This window comes from Dreissena polymorpha, chromosome 1 (genome assembly GCF_020536995.1).
Source record: "Dreissena polymorpha isolate Duluth1 chromosome 1, UMN_Dpol_1.0, whole genome shotgun sequence".
In the NCBI taxonomy this organism is placed as follows: domain Eukaryota; kingdom Metazoa; phylum Mollusca; class Bivalvia; order Myida; family Dreissenidae; genus Dreissena; species Dreissena polymorpha.
In genome coordinates, this window is record NC_068355.1 from 77,569,572 (window position 1) to 77,583,764 (window position 14,193).

The 14,193-nt window shown below is 37.3% G+C and overlaps 3 protein-coding genes across 12 annotated transcripts in view; 1 reads left to right on the forward strand and 2 right to left on the reverse strand.

The window, feature by feature from the left end:
- Positions 1–14,193, forward strand: part of LOC127836334 (uncharacterized) — a 493,739-nt gene that overhangs the window by 407,241 nt on the left and 72,305 nt on the right. The gene's annotated exons all lie outside the window — the stretch shown is intronic.
- Positions 1–14,193, reverse strand: part of LOC127836703 (uncharacterized) — a 64,581-nt gene that overhangs the window by 42,121 nt on the left and 8,267 nt on the right. The window lies entirely within an intron of this gene.
- The window catches only part of LOC127836591 (uncharacterized), a 62,286-nt gene that overhangs the window by 8,799 nt on the left and 39,294 nt on the right, over positions 1–14,193 (reverse strand). Inside the window, exon 1 of one of the 3 annotated variants that reach the window (XM_052363294.1) lies at positions 2,831–3,012. The exons of the other annotated variants lie outside the window; for them this stretch is intronic. The gene's annotated coding sequence lies outside the window, so the exon portion shown is untranslated. Of the gene's footprint in view, positions 1–2,830; positions 3,013–14,193 lie in introns of those variants that run through there. 3 annotated transcript variants of the gene reach the window in all.

A 14,193-nucleotide genomic window follows, 5' to 3' on the forward strand; every position in this document is an offset into this window, starting at 1 on the left:
TTTCCAAACCTTGGGTTTCATTCAAGGAAAAAATAATTAAAAAAAATATGACCGCAAACTATGCCGTTCGATACTGACTCGTCAGATTTTTCTCTGAAATCATATATATATAAGTGTGTGTGTGTATATAGGTGTGTGCGTGCGCGCGTGTGTGTGTGCGTGCGTGCGTGCGTTAGAGTGTGTGCATATGGGAAAATGTAATCAACAATACATTTATATTCTTAAATACTTTCTGTTAATAAATATTTGTTCCTTGAGACCATTTCAATATTGGAAGAGAAATGAATAATATAAGAGAAGTCATATAATATACTTGCTTTTTATGACACTTCTATTACACTGTTACAGTACTCTTATGTCCGTCAAAGTCTACATGTTTGCATCATAATGTAGAAATGCATTATACATACCATATTTGTTTGAAGGCCTCATTGAAAATAAGATTGCCATTGTTAAACTGTTAGCATGACTTTGTATCAATGTGTTGTCTTAATGAGTTACCTTCGGAAAATAAAGAGATTATTATTATTATTATTATTATTATTATTATTATTATTATTATATCTTAACATACCTCGTAAAGCCGTAATGTGAATTTACCTGATTATTTTGTATGCACAGTATTCCAACTGTGTTTCAGTCGAGGAGTATTTGCAGACTCGCATTAAGTGGATTGTGTCTGCTTTAGAGGCACGTTTATCTTTATAGAAATTTCCGTATGGCGATAACAGATTTAGATTACCGGTAATATGATTTAGAAGACAACAACACGCGTTATAAATACTTATTTGGTGTAAAAAGTTTGTAGTAGTTTTTACATGATGGCATTTTATAGCAAATACGCAATCATGCTGCTAAGAACCGGGTTTAAAACATTAAATCTTTTAAATAAGTTTTCTTGCTCTCTTTTTTCCTCGTCTATCATTGCATATGTGCGAGTACATGTACATATTTAATGGAATGATTATGATGGTACAGACCGGACAGGTCTTGGGCAAAAATATCAGGTTAAGACTATAACAAAAGCACAGTATTTTTAGTAAACATATTTTATGTCACTTTTCAAAAATACGAAAATCTGTCAACAAGTCCCATTAGATTTCTTTAAAACTAAGTTGAGTAAAGTGCGTTACACTTAAGTCAGTAATTGACTTGCGGCTTGTTCCATATACCTTTGTAAGTAGTGAAAAGAACTAGCTTTATTCTCGGTAATATAATTTTCTTTATGACATGCTTATTTAACGAAAGTGCTTTTTAGAACGACCTCTAATTATAGGCAACAATGGGGATAGTTGCGAATTACAATATCTTACCAGTTTCAATGGCATGATAACGTGCATAAAGATAGGAAAGCTTTAAAAGAAATTCAATCGAATCTATTTGCATTCAACTGTTATATGTTCACGGTTTTAAGTGATGCAATTATAGTTCGTAACTATATTGTCACTGTCATTATCATTTTGTTAGAACGGCTGAAAGTTTATTTACCTTATTGTTAAAGCAAAATCACAGGCATGTCTCCACTAGCAATATGAACACAAACAAGTTTACTTTCATTGTTTGGAATATATAAATACAACTTTAGTTTCCTTCAGCAAAGTTCTATTTCCAAAATTAAGGATTTCTAGTTTACTTATTTCTATATTTAGAATATTTCTTACAGAAATTACTTAAAGCAAACAGCACAGAACCTGATGAGGCGCGGCGTCTCATCTGGGTCTACGTTGTTTGCCAATGCCTTTTTTCTAGACGCTAGGCATAAATGGGTTAAATGTTCGACTGGATGATATAGCAGGTCGCAAAAAGGGCAAAGTTATATTATTAAATTATCTGTCCCAATAGTTATGATTAAAGTTATAATGACGGCTATTCGCATGTATTTATCAAAATAAAATGAAGAATTATATATCTGTTTTATTTATTTAAAGTACAAAATCCTAACAATCAACGATTGACAAAAATGCAAAATTCGAATCACCAGTTTGCGTATTTAATCGTAAGCAAATTCATTTCTCATACTGAAAATGCATAAATACAAAACATTCTAATGGACTGCTCTTGAGCATCAAAGGGACAATCTCTTCAAAAAGGCTGTAAATTATAGTCGAGTGAAGATCGCTTGAATATTTGTTTTTAATTCCTGAACAAATAGGAATAATAAAACGAACTAGTAGATATGGACTTAGCTATTGAGCCGATATTTTTGTTTATTTATGTTCAAGTGTACATAGATAAGATTGTATGGATGCAAAGCAAATATTTGTGGTTAATTTCGATTGTTATTAGAACAGGTCTGCTGTGTAATCGGTATTTTCATGGTTTTGTAAACGAACTTCAATTGGTCAGTTTTATAAAAAAAATCTGTTATAAGATCATTGGTTTGTCAATAAATACATTTGTGAAAGTCTCGAGTTGTTGTTTGAAATCCTTTTTATCGTCACGCTTTTTGTTACAATGATACGTAAGGAATCTGTATGAACGATAGTTTATTTACGAAATACAACATATAATGTATAACGGGTTCATCATCCAAACGACACATATTTGAGATCTAAGAAAACTGGGCATAATGCATTTACGTAAAGTGTCGTCCCAGATTAACACAGTCCGCACAGGCTAATCAGGGACGACACTTTCCGCCTAAACTGGATTTTTGCTAAGAAGAGACTTTATTTAAAGGAAAAGTGTCATAACAGCGGAAAGTGTAGTCCCTGATTAGCCTGTGCGGACTGCACAGGCTTATCTGGGATGACACTTTACGCACATGCATTATGCCCAGTTTTCTAAGAACGCGGCTCATTTGAATAAGAATAGTGAAAAGATACGTCACCAATATGAATACTTAAACGCCAAACATTCGGTTGTCTAAGATATTGATCCACAAGTATATATGTCTTTATCCATCACGCTTTCGTTGTTCTGTTAAAGTTCTTTAATAGATGTATTTATCAAATCATGCACGTATATTCGATCATACTCTTACGTACGTATGCATCGGTTCGATTTTGGTTTTTTCACATAAGCTTATCTAGTTTTTGGATGTTTCACTAATGAAGGGATTAATATGTATCAGGAAAACGCAAATCTTTCTCTAGGTGTGGAGCCTGATAACAAACGATTGTCAGTTTAGGCCAAAAAGAAAAATAGTTGTGTTTCATGTCACCTCCTGAAAACAAGTAGGGTCGGTAGGTAGGAAAAACTTATTATTATTTAAAATTCTTTTTATTTTTCATGTTTTCCATAAATCAGTGTAAAGTGTTGAACACTGTTCGAATATGTAAATATAGCAGTTTGGATCAGTTATATCAAATATTTGTTGTTAGATATTTCACACAATGTAACTCTTTACCATCTGAAGGTGAACATTTTCATTTTGCTGCAGACTACTTTTAGTTCTTTAAAATTGTGAAAAACCTTTTATGTGTAAATAGTTCTAAAAAGTAATGTTGCAAAAGGAGGTAGTACTTTTAATAAGCAATTTCTTCAATAAGAATTCAAAGACTTTGTTCCGGCATGATGAAAACATTTGTTCAAATTGACGGACAAAATGGACGACGCCATGTTTACAATCAAACGGAACGCCGGATATCAATTTTGCGGGAAAAACAGGCTGGTCCCCCGATTGCACAATGTGTATAATATAAAGCGTTCGCGGCGACGGGATGTTATTTTGCAGGTCACAATACAATAATTCTGGTAATCGCCGAATTCGACAGGACGGAGATGGAAAAAAATCGCCGAACTCGGAACTCCACGGGGAAAAATTAACAAAAAAAGGCAAATATTGGATAATAGGTTTTTGGGTCGGCCCCAAAAAGATAGGTCGGTCGGGTGACCGGAAACACAACTATTTTTCTTTTTGGCCTTACCACGGCGCCTTAGTCGGACAATATATTCGAAAGAATTGATAGTAATCCGTGAACAATTCTTGAGCGGATTAAAACCTCCTTTTCATTCTATTTAATCTCATATCTTGGATTTATTGTTTGTTTATTCGTGTTTGCGTAAATACAAGTTTTTGTATGTAAACATCATTGTCAACAAAAGTTCACTGATTTATTCCCCCACATTGCACGGATAATTAACTATTTCAAATACATGCAACTGCAAATGAGTAAACATTATTAACAAATACTGTTTTTAAACAGGAAGCTCCTGGGACCTGTACAAAAATTGTTTGTATAGGTCCCTGGTTTAATTACTGCGTCGTAACAAATAAAATAACACGTTTTCAAATCATCTTTCTATATTCACACTATAGTTTTAATTAATCGTATTGTTAAATATAAATGAGATTGAACACCGAATATCAAAACTGATTAATACCATATTAATACGAGCATTCAGTGAATTAACTATATCTGATTTCCATTGGCAAGCTGATACACCGTGTTAACATTCTTTACACTTTCAATTAGCGAGCTGATACCGTTAAGAAGGTATTACTTCAAATGAACCCCGTCGGAATTTCGTCCACTACTAATGACCCGCTTCAAACACACCATTTAATATAGCGCTCAAGACATTTTAAAACATTAAGAAAAGTTTTTATGCTATCATACTGTAGTCACCATTTTACGGCGTAAAGATTTCGTTCACACTAACGTTTAAAAGTTAAATTGTTTGTGTTTACTTCAATTGATATATAAATATATAATTAATTTCGCAATAAGTCTAATAATATTGTTTTATTATTCACCCAAACAATACTTGCATCAGTTGAAAAATCCGCCTGTATAAAGAATCTTAACGCCGAGCAATAAACTGACATGGCTACTTGTTATTTATCCTACTGCGATAACATACTTGTGAACATGAAGACAATTCTCACCTGTGATGGTTAAATATAATTCCCAAAATTTAACACAGCGGTCCCTCAGTGTTCTCTGATTCATTAACGTATACTTAACATATTTCAATAATTGGTTATGTCCGTTTAAGTTCCAATAAAAATGTAAATGAACAAGTCACAAGTTTATTGACATGTATATTTTAGCACCTGCTACCGATAGCGCCTCGTTTGGAGCGTAACCAGGGACGCCATGTTTGTTTTCGTTCGATGATTATTAGTATTGAATTTTACCCACAGGGCATAGCGCTATACAAACTGAAACTGGCGCGAACGCAAAGCTGACATTGAGAAGAAAATGTCCACACGTTTTTAAACAAGAGTTGTCCCATGCCAGTTTGCTCGATTATTATTCAGCGCTTTTAAAGTATAATATATAATTTTTTGTCACCTGATATAACTACCACAAAGACATGTTTGATCTTGAATACATGTAGCAGTAAACTTAAAAGTGAATAATAATAAATTAAACAGGAAATAGTCTCATGCCAGGAAACTAGATCCTCAACTGTTTACCGATTGATTTTGCTGAATGTAAGTAACTTTGTAAGCAAGATCTTCATCTTAGCAATTTACGAAAACAATCATCGCACACAACTGAAATCGAAAAGATCCAATTTCACCTAACTGGCCCTACATGCAACCCCATGATAGATCTGCATGTCGACAACAGTAAGAAGATGTTGGCCCCAAAAAGTGTATCTAAAATTCCCAAAAACAACAATGGGCATCATTCCACATACTTGCGTTATGTACCTTGGTCTGTGACCTCGCATAATGATCCTAAAGACATCTGAAGTAGTTACAGGGATATGCATTTGTTGCGTGCGAACTGAATTTCAACTACTTAAACCGTGAAACCTAACTTTACTAAATACATTACGAGGCTAAATCATGCGTAAATGCTGCGAAGACTTATTGCTGCAAGTATAGGTGAGTAAATGTTCATAAAGATCCTTAACTAATGCAAAGCTCTATTTCAATATCTTAGTAAATATAGAAATATGGAGTACTTGCACGAACACGTTAACATGAAGTTTCTTTGGGCAAAAAGGGGCATATTTCTACTAAATTGCAGGTCAGAGTTATGGAACTTGGTTAGTGACCTTACATAATGACAATGAACTCATGTGCGAAGAGTTAACAGCGTTATGGAGATGTTGAACGTTAACATTAACCAGAGGATTACGTGGACGCCGACATTTGTTTGAGAAGTATATCTTAACATATTCGGTGACATGTTGATCTAAAATGAGGAGTTCTTTACGTTAATTTAAATGAAAGGTTTAGGTTTCTTTTGAGAAGCATATATTCATACTCATAAAACTCAAAGTCAATAACAGTTGGATACCATCTATTGAGCTATCTACTCAATCCGTGTGCGCATAATTCTACAAAAACAAACAACAGCAGGAAAGTACAAATCAAATCGAAACATAGAGTGATTTAAACATGTATGATGGTTTTATGCAAAATAATCTTTTAATGCAATATGGCTAACGTAAAGAAAAGAAAAGTACCTACGTTATTCACAAGAAAAACGTTTTTGTTCGAAACTACACTTCGCTTTTCTCATATGCGCACTTTTTAAACTGAATCTCAACTAATTTTAAAAAGTATTTTTTTTAATCACACCTGCTCTTACTTTCTTCAAAAGCAGAAACATTTTTGGTCGAAAACTTGACGTATGTCCTTAAAAATACTTTTTTCGAAACTCGCTTCTGAATAAGACTGTCAAGTTATCACAAGGTACCAAACAATCATCCACGACGCTGTCATACTGCCAACTAAGGCACATGCGATGCGGACATTCGTGTCACGCGGCGATGTGTTGCAAAAGTCTCCGTTGCAGGCGCAGATTGTGCCTACGATGTCCCCGTCACGGGCCCGTCTACATTGTGGGATGGTCTTAAGCTCAGGAAGACAGCCGCGACTTATCGCTGCAATATGACAAAGACAGTCATTACTTATCGCTGCAATATGACAAAGACAGTCATGACTTATCGCTGCAATATGACAAAGACAGCCCCGACTTATCGCTGCAATATGACAAAGACAGTCATGACTTATCGCTGCGATATGACAAAGACAGTCATGACTTATTGCTGCAATATGACAAAGACAGTCATTACTTATCGCTGCAATATGACAAAGACAGTCATGACTTATCGCTGCAATATGACAAAGACAGTCATGACTTATCGCTGCGATATGACAAAGACAGTCATGACTTATTGCTGCAATATGACAAAGACAGTCATGACTTATAGCTGCAACATGACAAAGACAGTCATGACTTATCGCTGCAATATGACAAAGACAGCCATGACTTATCGCTGCAATATGACAAAGACAGTCTTGACTTATCGCTGCAATATGACAAAGACAGTCATGACTTATCGCTGCAATATGACAAAGACAGTCATGACTTATCGCTGCAATATGACAAAGACAGTCATGACTTATCGCTGCAATATGACAAAGACAGTCATGAATTAACACTGCAATATGACAAAGACAGCCCCGACTTATCGCTGCAATATGACAAAGACAGTCATGACTTATCGCTGCAATATGACAAAGACAGTCATGACTTATCACTGCAATATTACAAAGACAGTCATGACTCATCGCTGCAACATGACAAAGACAGTCATGACTTATCGCTGCAATATGACAAAGACAGTCATGACTTATCGCTGCAATATGACAAAGACAGTCATGACTTATCGCTGCAATATGACAAAGACAGTCATGACTTATCGCTGCAATATGACAAAGACAGTCATGAATTAACACTGCAATATGACAAAGACAGTCATGAATTAACACTGCAATATGACAAAGACAGCCCCGACTTATCGCTGCAATATGACAAAGACAGCCATGACTTATCGCTGCAATATGACAAAGACAGTCTTGACTTATTGCAGCAATATGACAAAGACAGTCATGACTTATCGCTGCAATATGACAAAGACAGTCATGACTTATCGCTGCAATATGACAAAGACAGCCATGACTTATCGCTGCAATATGACAAAGACAGTCTTGACTTATTGCTGAAATATGACAAAGACAGTCATGACTTATCGCTGCAATATGACAAAGACAGTCATGACTTATCGCTGCAATATGACAAAGACAGTTATGACTTATCGCTGCAATATGACAAAGACAGTCATGAATTAACACTGCAATATGACAAAGACAGCCCCGACTTATCGCTGCAATATGACAAAGACAGTCATGACTTATCGCTGCAATATGACAAAGACAGTCATGACTTATCACTGCAATATTACAAAGACAGTCATGACTCATCGCTGCAACATGACAAAGACAGTCATGACTTATCGCTGCAATATGACAAAGACAGTCATGACTTATCGCTGCAATATGACAAAGACAGTCATGACTTATCGCTGCAATATGACAAAGACAGTCATGACTTATCGCTGCAATATGACAAAGACAGCCCCGACTTATCGCTGCAATATGACAAAGACAGTCAAGACTTATCGCTGCAATATGACAAAGACAGTCATGACTTATCGCTGCAATATGACAAAGACAGTCATGACTTATCGCTGCAATATGACAAAGACAGTCACGACTTATTGCTGTAATATGACAAAGACAGTCATGACTTATCGCTGCAATATGACAAAGACAGCCATGACTTATCGCTGCAATATGACAAAGACAGTCATGACTTATCGCTGCAATATGACAAAGACAGTCATGATTTATCGTTGCAATATGACAAAGACAGTCATGACTTATCGTTGCAATATGACAAAGACAGTCATGGCTTATCACTGCAATATGACAGACAGTCATGACTTATCGCTGCAATATGACAAAGACAGTCATGACTTATCGCTGAAGAAGAACATAGACAACCACGACTAGAAAGATACGGAATACCGTTAGGACCATCGTGGTTACACATTGAAATCCAGAGAGTGAGAGAACACGAGAATACGATGACGACAGTGCGACCATACGATTGCGAGAACGCGATGGCGAGAATGCGAGAACGCGATAGTACGATGACGACAATGCGACAGTGCGACAATACGATGGCGACAGTGCGATTGTATGATGGCGACGATGCGATATTCATATCGTACAGTCGCCATCGTATCATCGTTTCATCGTATTCTCGCCATCGCGTTCTCGCATTCTCGCCATCGTATTGTCACTCTGTGGTCATCGTATTGTCGCATTTTCGTCATCGTACTCTCGCGTTCTCGCATTCTCGCCATCACGTTCTTGCATTCTCGCCATCGTATTGTCGCAATGTCGTCATCATTTTATATGTACCCACGATGGCCCTTACGGTATTCCGTAAAAAGATGTAAATCGATGTTTACAAACGGATGAAAAGAATAAACGGGAAAATCACCATATTTATTTAGATACAGAGAAAATAATTTTCACTCCGACTACATATTTTTCAATTGTATAGGTTTAAACCGTTATTTTTCAATGTTAATACCATTTTTGAGTTGTGTCCTGGGTATTTAAACGATAGTCGTGTCCTTTGTCGTTAATACAAGTTTGAACTCATTGACCACGACAGAACGGTTTATAATAACATGCAGAGTCGCTCTTGCAATATTGTTTAACGTCTACGGCCTCTGACTGCAAAGATGGTTGTGAATGCCGGATAAGTGCGAGAGACAGAGAGAGACAGAGAGAGACATAGAGAGACAGAGAGAGACAGAGAGAGACAGAGAGAGACAGAGAGAGACAGAGAGAGACAGAGAGAGACAGAGAGAGACAGAGAGAGAGAGGGCGAGGGCGAGAGAGACAGAGACAGAGAGTTTATGCACAAGCAGGCGAGATAAGTTATTATACCATGTGGCCCTTTATTATTGTCAAGCAAAACAGTGAAACGCAAAACAGATGAACTAGGCACACGTACATAACAACTAACAGATTAACTAGGCACACGTGCATAACAACCAACAGATGAACTAGGCACACAAACATAACAACCAACAGATGAACTAGGAACACGTACTTAACAACCAACAGGTGAACTAGGCACACGTACATAACAACCAACAGATGAACTAGGCACACGTACATAAAAACCAACAGATGAACTAGACACACGTACATAACAACCAACAGCTAAACTAGGCACACGTACATAACAACCAACAGATGAACTAGACACACGTACATAACAACCAACAGATGAACTAGACTCACGTACATAACAACCATTAGATGAATTAGGCACACGTACATAACAACCAACAGATGAACTAGACACACGTACATAACAACCAATAGATGAACTAGGCACATGTACATGACAACCAACAGATGAACAAGACACACGTACATAACAGCCAACAGATGAACTAGGCACACGTACATAACAACCAACAGATGAACTAGGCACACATACATTACAACCAACAGATGAATTAGACACACGTACATAACAACCAACAGATGAACTAGACACACGTACATAACAACCAACAGATGAACTAGGCACATGTACATTACAACCAACAGATGAACTAGGCACACGTACATTACAACCAACAGATGAACTAGACACACGTACATTACAACCAACAGATGAACTAGACACATGTTCATAACAACAAACAGATGAACTATACACACGTACATTACAACCAACAGATGAACTAGACACACGTACATAACAACCAACAGATGAACTAGGCACATGTACATTACAACCAACAGATGAACTAGGCACACGTACATTACAACCAACAGATGAACTAGACACACGTACATTACAACCAACAGATGAACTAGACACACGTTCATAACAACAAACAGATGAACTATACACACGTACATTACAACCAACAGATGAACTAGACACACGTACATAACAACCAACAGATGAACTAGACACACGTACATGTCAACCACACACATGAATTAAACTCGGGTCGCCGCTACGGAGCGGTCTATGAAAATGCAACTGATTTAAGAAAGTCCTTAACCTCACACCTGGCCAAGAATTATTCACATCATTTTTGTAAACCCTCTGCCATTTTTTTAGTCCCTCTAAATCCATAGATCAGCAGTATGATCATCTTCACCATTATAATCATGTTGTGAATATGTATAACCTTCAGTCGTCATTGGTCCCTTATGCGCTACGTTTCTCTTTCACGGCCGTTAATCACGCGCGCGACCTGTTTTTTGCGATGCATTAATAAATGAGCCAATGCAACTTCCGAGGTGGCGCTCAGGCCCGGATGTTTTGAAATTTCATGGACAATTTTACAGGGTGATTAGGTTTTATATGCCTTTTCGACATAATTCGCATCATTTTTAAAATCGGGCAATGTACATTCTCAACCCATTTAAAATCATGAGAACCTTTATAAGTTGTGGCATGGTGAAGTTTTAAAAAGCATTTCGATGAATTTTTCCTGTGTCTCGAGAACATGTCAATGGCGTCAAACGATTGCGTACAACATACATTCGATGCTGCATGCACACAAATATTGTCTTCTTGCCGACGTAGTAGATAATTTTGCATTTTTCCAAAAAGAGATGGAGCCAATGCTTAGGAGGTGGCGCTAATGATAGGCGGTGGCGCCAATTCGGGATGTTTCAATTAACAGTCGTATCGCAATGACATTATCACATGACGTAGATTTGATAGATAATGTTATTTGTTATTATCCCCACGCTTTTTGAAAAAAAGGTGGGGATATTGTGGTGATCTCCGCCGTCCGTCCGTCTGTCCGTCCGTCTGTCCGTCTGTCCGTCCGTCCTGGCCACTATCTCCTCCTACACTAAAAGCACTAGAACCTTGAAATTTACACACATGGTAGCTATGAGCATATGTGCGACCCTGCACTATTTGGAATTTTGATCTGACCCCTGGGTCAAAAGTTATAGGGGTTGGGGTGGGGCCGCGTCAGAAATTATCACTCATTTTTTTAGGTTATTTTACATTTACTTCTTTATTTCTACACCGATTCACTTCAAATTGATACTGGACCTCACCTATGACAATACGGTCAATCTCAACCATGCATGGCCCCATTCCCAACCCTGGGGCGCCCCGCCCACATAGGCCACACCCACCAAAAATTTCCATTTACTATAATTTTTTCATTTCTACACGGATTCACTTCAAATTGATACTGAACTTTTGTTATGACATTAGGGTCAATCTCAACTATGCATGGCCCCAATCCCAACCCTGGGCGCCCGCCCACATAGGCCACACCCACCAAAAATTCCATTTACTATAATTTTTTCATTTCTACACGGATTCACTTCAAATTGATACTGAACTTCTCTTATGACATTAGGGTCAATCTCAACTATGCATGTTCCCATAACCAACCCTGGGGCCCCGCCCACATAGACCACACCCACCCAAAATTGCCTTTACTATAATTTCTTCATTTCTACACCGATTCACTTCAAATTGATATTGAACTTCTCTTATGACAATACAGTCAATCTCAACTATGCATGGCCCCATTACCAACCCTGGGGCGCCCCGCCCACATAGACCACACCCACCCAAAATTGCCTTTTACTATAATTTCTTCATTTCTACACCGATTCACTTCAAATTGATACTGAACCTCTCTTATGACAATACGGTCAATCTCAACTATGCATGGCCCCATTACCAACCCTGGGGCGCCCTGCCCACATATGTCACACCCACCCAAAATTGCCTTTTACTATAACTTCTTCATTTCTACACCAATTCACTTCTAATTGATGATGAACTTCTCTTATGACAATACGGTCAATCTCAGCTATGCATGGCCCCATTACCAACCCTGGGGCACACCTAGGTCAAACATTCGGCGTGGGGATACGCGTCGGCCTCTGCCGCGCCATTTCTAGTATTAAATTTATTTTTCAACGTACATAGAAGGCTAAAATCTTTACAGAACATAAACACAATCTATAATAAATAAGATGTATTTTTTTAGCTCATCTATTTTTTGAAAAAAAAAATGAGCTATTGTCATCACCTTGGCGTCGGCGTCTGCGTCGGCGTCCGGTTAAGTTTTGCGTTAGGTCCACTTTTCTCAGAAAGTATCATTGCTATTGCATTCAAACTTGGTACACTTACTGACTATCATGAGGGGACTGGGTAGGCAAAGTTAGATAACTCTGGCGTGCATTTTGACAGAATTATGTGCCCTTTTTATACTTAGAAAATTTAAAATTTTGGTTAAGTTTTGCGTTAAGGTCCACTTTTCCCAGAAAGTATCAATGCTATTGCATTCAAACTTGGTACACTTACTTACTATCATGAGGGGACTGGGCAGGCAAAGTTAGATAACTCTGGCATGCATTTTGACAGAATTATGTGCCCTTTTTATACTTAGAAAATTGAAAATTTTGGTTAAGTTTTGTGTTTAGGTCCATTTTATTCCTTAAGTATCAAAGCTGTTGCTTTCATACTTGCAACACTTACTAACTATCATAAGGGGACTGTGCAGGCAAAGTTATGTAACTCTGACTGGCATTTTGACAGAATTATGTGCCCTTTTTATACTTAGAAAATTGAAAATTTGGTTAAGTTTTGTGTTTAGGTCCACTTTATTCCTACAGTATCAAAGCTATTGCTTTCATACTTGCAACACTTATTAACTATCATAAGGGGACTGTGCAGGCAAAGTTATGTAACTCTGACTGGCATTTGGACGGAATTATGGGCCCTTTATACTCAGAAAATTGAAAATTTTGTTAAGTTTTGTGTTTTGGTCCACTTTACCGCCTAAAGTATCATAGATATTGCTTTCATACTTGGAACACTCGCAAACTATCATAAGGGTACAGTAAAAGGACAATATGCATAACTCTGGTTGTCAATTTTACGGAATTATGGCCCTTTTTGACTTAGTAACTTTGAATATATGGTTAAATATTGTGTTTCGATCCACTTTACTTCTTAAGTATCAAGGCTATTGCTTTCAAACTTCAAATACTTTCATGCTATCACGAGGTTACTGTACCTGGCAAGTTGAATTTTACCTTGACCTTTGAGTGACCTTGACTCTCAAGGTCAAATTATTAAATTTTGCTAAAATTGCCATAACTTCTTTAGTTATGATTAGATTTGATTGATACTTTGACAAAACTACTCTTACCTGATATACCACAATAGACTCCACCCAAACCATCCTCCCCCGTGCCCTCCCCCCCAATTTTTTTTTAAATCATCTCACAAATAACCACCACACCCTCACACTATACCCCCCCCCCACCCCACCCACCCCAATTTTTTTTGGAAACGGTTAAAAAAACACAAATATTTATTTTTATTATTTTATGTTTGAAATCCGTCA